Source organism: Meriones unguiculatus, chromosome 10 (genome assembly GCF_030254825.1).
Source record: "Meriones unguiculatus strain TT.TT164.6M chromosome 10, Bangor_MerUng_6.1, whole genome shotgun sequence".
Taxonomy (NCBI): Eukaryota; Metazoa; Chordata; class Mammalia; order Rodentia; family Muridae; genus Meriones; species Meriones unguiculatus.
This window is the reverse complement of record NC_083358.1, coordinates 63139417-63146351: the sequence shown is the minus strand read 5'-3', so window position 1 is coordinate 63146351 and position 6935 is coordinate 63139417.

Genomic DNA, 6935 nt, shown 5'->3' with positions numbered 1-6935 from the left:
ACCTCATCTGAGGGAGGGATTTGTTGCAAGTGTCCTGACAGTTTAAAATTTTATAACCAAAGCTAGGAAAAATATGCCTGGCGAGAACACTAAATTAAAGATGGAATTAACAGCCCAAGATGATTCAGTATGCCAGGAAATGTCTTCTTTAAGCTGGGGTATAGGCTGACATCTTGGATTGTCCTCATTAGCCTTCTCTGGTCTATCCGCGAGACAATGGGTCCTTCAAGGCAATAATGGATCCTCCTCCTTCGATGAAGATGCTGCCAAGGAAGAGCTTTGCTGCACAGCCAGCTGTTTGAGAAACGGAAGAGGACGAAAAGATGGTGAAAACAGATGGGATAGCGTTTGCATTTTCTACTGAGATATGAATATGTACATATGATATATTAGGGCAGCTCTCTCTCACACATCTCCTGCTCTCCTTCACACATTATGCTACCCGTTTGTCACATCCATGTATCAGCTTCATCAGTGAGCTTTGAATGCCTTTTGTATCTCAGATTTATCCTCCTCCTTTACATCATTTATATTTATCAGTTGGTTTAAACTTGTTAATTTTTCAAAAAATATTTTATAACATACTATGTGGAAGGTACTTGGGATAAAGGATACATTTGTTTAAGACCAATAGGCTTCATTTTAAGAGGGCTGCTGGATAGATATGAGTTTAAAAATATCTTTAAAAATCAGACGAGTAAAAATATACACATGTGTCACATTATAAAATGTGGCTTGTCAGGAAGAAAAATCATGATTGAATGTGGCTTCATCACCTGGAGATGATATCTCTAATGTTTTCTCAGCACACATATGCATGTCTATGAGTACATGCAAGTGTATCTATACTCATGCATGTGCTCGAAATTAAATTATAAATTTTTTGCTACCTTTGTTCACACTGTTATGAGTAATTGTATGGTCTAGTTGTATAGAGTCATTCTAATTCCTTCAACCATTTTTCACTTTCTTGTTATTGGTCTTTTGTTTCCAATATATATAGTATGGTAACTAAAATAGTATATGATGTAAGGGCATATGAATGATACAAGTGACTTTGGATCTTTATCTTCCTGGTATATTATTTCCTAGAAGTCAAATTCTGGTCCATAAACATTTATAGAACTCTTAAAATACATTACCAGCTTACCCTGCACCAAATAGATTTGTTAATTTAAGTTTCTAAATCAGAAATGTAAGGGAGGATTTTAATTTAAGTAACCGAACATAATTGCTGGATAGAAGTCAACATCTAAGGACTCCAGAATATCTTTATATGGTCTCCTTTCCCCTTAGGCAATAAAGATGTTTTCTCTAACCTTAATAGCTTTTAATGAATGGGTATGAAGTCAAATTAAGGGAATTTGTCATCGGCTACTCAAACTAGTTTTCATTTTAAAAATAGCAAAATCATTAAAGATATATGAACTGTCAGATATGAAAAGTGCCAGGTGTCATCAAACTCAACTTTCCTTTATTTGGAATGTAGTCATTTACTTAGAAACTATTACATCTACCACTTTAGTCTTAAACCTAATTGGGCAAAAAAAAAAAAGCACATAATTAGCTGTAATACAATGTCATATTAGCAATGGAAGTATGGGCGATGTGTAGTTGAAGCACGATGGTCAGCTGTTTTCTGAGGACAGAGCTGAGAGAAACTTCGCAGAAGAGGCAGGTCATCAAGGGTCACTAATAATATGTTTGGAGAGGGGAAAATCATTTGTGGAACAGAGTGATGGCAAAGAGACCCAAGGATATGAAACTCTAGACTGATCATCCAGTGGTGGAATGAAGAGAACCAATACCAAGTGCTTCCACCTGAGGCTGTCATTTCTTTAAGAAAATTGGATGATAAATAAGGGAGTGTGAAAATCACTGTTAAATATAATGGGTAGAATGATTTGGATAAAACAGTAGAGAGTTCAGGGAAAGCAGATCTCTGTGGTTAGGAAGACCTCTAAATTGCCACATGAAGGGCCGGAAAATGAACCCGAGAAAGAATGCCTTCAGTAGGAATTTTCCAAGATACAGACAACTCATTGGAAAGGTTTTAGAACTAAACGCCACTTATAGCAGTTCTGGTTAGATAACCATGAACACAGAAGCAGGCCACTCTCTCCTTACCTTTCTCACCCATCTATGAAATCATAGTGAACAAAGGATAGAGTCACTGTAACAGTAATGTTAAATAATGTTTGTAAGCTCTAGCCTGCTGACTTCACACACAAACGGGAAGTAGTTTCATGGAGAATAGAGAGAAATAGGCCCTTGCTATTTCTGCCACAGCTGACTAGGAAGTAAGCTTGGCACAGAGTATGAGCACATAGAGCTGTCCAGAGAAGATTCACAGTGTAGACATCCCTATGCAAGTCCATTTGGAATCCAAAATGAGAGGCTAGGAGAGAGGCTCGTGTATGTGGAGCATACTTGCTCAGAGCAGTGTACAGAGATTAAGCTATAAAAATAGGGGATACAGCTCTTCATGAGTGATTATAGTGCCATATGGTAATTATTTACAAAAATAAATTTCTGACTGAAGTCTTCCTATAATTTCTATTTCCTGGCCCTGGACAACTATTACAGAAATAAAAAGCAATTGCTAACCAAAATAAGAACATTTGAAATAGCTGTAAATTTGTTTGACTCCCTACATGGGATCAAATGACAACAGGTATTTCTAATGTTCCTCGAAGAAAGAGCCTAATGTCATCTCATCACTTTTCTAGAACCTTGATGTGGTTTAATTTGTCATTGCCCAGAACAAAACCCAATATTCCAAATGTGATTTGATCACCTTGTTAGTCTCAAACTATCACTTTTTATCTGTCAGGTCTTTTATCATCCTGGTTCCATTACTAGCACATTACTAACTCCCATCAGCATTGTGAAATGTACCTATTTTATGGGTATGGTTAATAAAGCTTGATCCATGTCATTGATAAAGATGTCTAATGACAACCGGAATGTGAATTAAGCTATCCCTGCTGTTGGCTAGTAGGTGAACATGAAATGTCTAGATTTATGTTGCAAGGGCAATGTGTGCCTGAAGGCTTAGTCCAGAGGAGCTGAGTGGGAATAAAAAAGGAACCAAAAAAAAAAAAAAAAAAAAAAAGATGGTCTAAAAATCATGGACATCAAATCTCAGGATATCTTTGGTTGGAGTTGTTGAGGACACTAGAAGGACAGGTGACAAAGAAGTGACAAAGACAAATGGAAATTATGCAGGGTTGATAACACTTGACTGAATGGCCCGTTCCTAATAATTCTGAAAACCAATGTGATAGGAGATTCACATCTTAGTGACAAAGCACTACAATTGCCACACTTGGCATAATATGGCAACCTGTGTGTGGGTATTGAACAAAAAATCTAGTCCTGAGAAGAGAATCATAACAGGGAAGGGGCAAGAACAGAAGCTCCTCCTGAGTGCTCCTAGGATACTGTCAGAAAGGGAAACCAAGGACTAATGACAAGAGGTAAAAGCAGAAACTGGACTCTAGGGAGAGGGGAGCAGAAGTAGGAAAACAGAAAGGCAACAATCCCAGTGTCAGCTATTAATCAGTGCACAGGCGTTGGTCTTGGAGACAAAGTGCTGAGTCTCAGGCTGTTGTAAGAGATAAGAGCTCAAAAATGGTTCAGTATCTTCCAGGATGTGTGACCCATCCCATTGTGAAAACACCCGAGGAACAAAGGATGCCCGTGCAATTTCTGTTTTGTCTTCACTAGCTCGGGTACTACCTTAGTCTAGAACACAAAGGCAGACAGGGTTTGGGAAGATGGTTTGGTGGGTAAAATGCATACTGCTCAGGAACGAAGACCTGAATCTGGATCCACAGAACCTATGTAAAAGTCAGGTGTGGGGGTTCACACCTACAGCCCCACTACTGTTGGGGAGGGGGCATGGAGCAGTTGGAGATAGGTAGATGCCAGGGGCTTCATGGACACACAATCAAGCCAATCAGCATGCTGCAGTTTCAGCGAGAGACTCTGTCTCAGAAAAAGTAAGGGGAGCAACAATGGAAGGAAGCAAACATTGACCCCTTGCTTTCTCACACACGCCTGTAGGAAATTGCACCTACACAGATAGGTGTACAGCATGCCTATACCACATACATCACACATATGAAAAAAGTGACAGGAAAATGTAGCTTTAGTCAGTCTACATATGAGAGTGCGTGAGCCTGTGGTTATACTTTTAGAGAAAAGTATTTTCCTTTTTATCTATTTTATTTAATTTTATTTGCAATTTATTCACTTTATATCCCATAGTAGCCCTTTCCTCATCGCCTACCTGGCGCCTTTCCTCTCTCTCCTTTCTCTCCTCCACCCCTAGTTGCTGAATGAAAAGGGTATCCTCCTCTCCTACTATCTGACCCTAGCCTATCAAGGTGGAAAAGTATTTTCAAAGATGGAGATCACAGGAACATAACTCCAGGAAGGAGCATGATGGCTGTTGACAACTTTGCTTGCATACAGTGAATGTGTAGTCAAATATATAGTTGTCATATAAACATTAGAGCCTTATCATGAGAATCTGTCTGATTTTCGCCTCTATAATTCTTCTAGCTCTTGTCGATGCTGATGATAGTGAAGACAATGGCGATATCTCTAGTTCACTGAGCCCTAATGTCAGAAGGATATTCTTATAAGCACAAAACTCATTTAATTCTCATAGAAACCTTATGCAGATACATTTTTTTTGCTCCTTTATTTTTGAGATGAGGAAAATGAACATTAAAATAATTAAATCATGCACCAGACTTGTACAAATAGAAAATGGATTTGATTTCAGGCAACGGAATTCCAAAAACACTACATGGTACTATTCCTTTGTTTTATGACCAATGGTGATTAGTTGATATTACTTTTAGGATGTAACCTTTGTTTTTTAATATTTTAATTAAAAATTGAGATTATAATTTAATTACAACATTTCCCTCTTTCCTTTTCTCCCTCCAAACTCTCCCATAAGCTCTCCCTGTTCTCTTTCAGATTTATGTCCTCATTTCTAATAATTGTTACTGCATGCATACATGTATATGTATGTATGTGCATGTGTGTATGTATAGTCTGTGTATGTGTTTATGCTGTATATATTCATAAATGTAACCTGTTTCATTCATATGACACTATGTATGTATGTATCTTTGCAGGGCTAGGCATGGGCAAATGGCTGACATGATTTTCCTGGGAAAGACCACCTCTCCAGTCTCCCGCTTTCTTTAGTTGCCTGTAGTTCTTTGTATAGGGTTGAGACCCCATGCGCATTTCCCTATGCATTGGTGTTACCATTGTTTACCTCACATTTTGTGCAGCCATGCTGGTGAGACCTTATGGGTGTATCTCTTGATTTTAAAGTTTCCACCCCCCCCCCATTTTGCAAAGTTTGCCAAGCCTTAGGTGCTGGAATATTTTGTTAAGGTGGCTAGTGGGAATGGGCTCCAAAATTCTGCATTTTGATAGGTTGTGGTTTTCTGAAGTTATATTCATCTGTTGCAAAGAGAAGTTTCCTTGATGAGGGGTGAAGAATGCCCTTCTCTGTGGGTATAAGGACAGATGTTTATATGCTGCTGTTAGTGATTATGCTGGTTCAGTAAATTAGTGGCTGTAGATTCTCCTCCAATAACCATGACTCCACTAGCAATGAGCAGTTACCTAGGTTTTCAGTTCCAGGTCTTAACTTCAACTAGGAGCTGCTGCTTACTGCCACTACTGCACCCTTGGGATTTTTGTGCCATGCTGGTTGTTGATGAGATTCATAGGTGTCATCGCTGGATAGGACTCTTGGCTGCCTCTCTCCTTTGGAAGCTTGCATAGTGCCTTCTGGTACCATTAAAGCTAGTCCCCAAAGAGGAGAAATTGAGGTCAGTTCAAGCTTTCTGGGCCTAGATTCTGAAGTACATGGTGTCTTCAGCAACAGGGCCTTAACCTGCCATGTCTGTGGAGTAACCAAGCAATGGGCTCTATGTTTTGGGAATCTCTTGGACATCCCTGGCCAACAACTCATAAACAAGCATCTCCTGCCTAGCACTTGTTTTCTTTTGTCAGGTGGACTTTAGATATATTTTTCATGAAGAAACAAAGATATTACTATTAGATGTGTTAATGTGGTCAGGAAAACAAAGCTGAGGTAGTCTGAAGTTTTAAGTGATTGATCCTACTCATTCACCAAGACAGTCCTTTTCTCCACATTCCAACTTCAGAACAGCAGTGAGCAAATGTTTAAAGTAACAATTCAAGAATGTTGAAGATAATTCTTAATAGTTAAAAAAAATCATTGCATAAATATAAAAACTGGCTGTGTCTATTTATAGATGGGAAGAGACAACAATTTAAGTTACTAAGACCTTTACCTTAAAATTGTCTGTAGTCTTTGTGTTTGTAATAAGGGTTAGGTTCCAAAGACCTAAAGCCACTTGAACTGTCTGGGACCAGCTCTCTTGGACAGGGGCTGGAGCCAACTAGCAAATATGTTGATCAGATGAATTGAGAGTCTGAGAAATATTTACCATGTGCTTGAAAATTTAGTGTTTCAAAAAAATCTGTCAATACTAAATGAATTCACCCACAAAAATCCAGAAGCAATGCACAAAAAGGTAAACAGGAGACAACAGCAAGCTACGGGAATTGGTGTAGTTCCGTAGACTTGAGCTGTTGATTAAATAAGTAAGCACACATTCCTTAAAATGTTAGTTCTTCAATTAAAATATTTTGAGATCTTTTTTTCTGACCAATATCATTTGTATGGGGGTAAAAGGAGAAGGAAGTCATTTTTTAAAAAATACTTTCGAAAACCTTGGTGAAGTGAAAAGAATATGGTATTCAAATGCATGTCTAGAAGCTTCTAGGTGGCATTTAAATAACTTCATTATTTCTACTTTTTTTTCAAATCATCCCAAATATTCTGACTAAATATTAACCTATCACTTGAC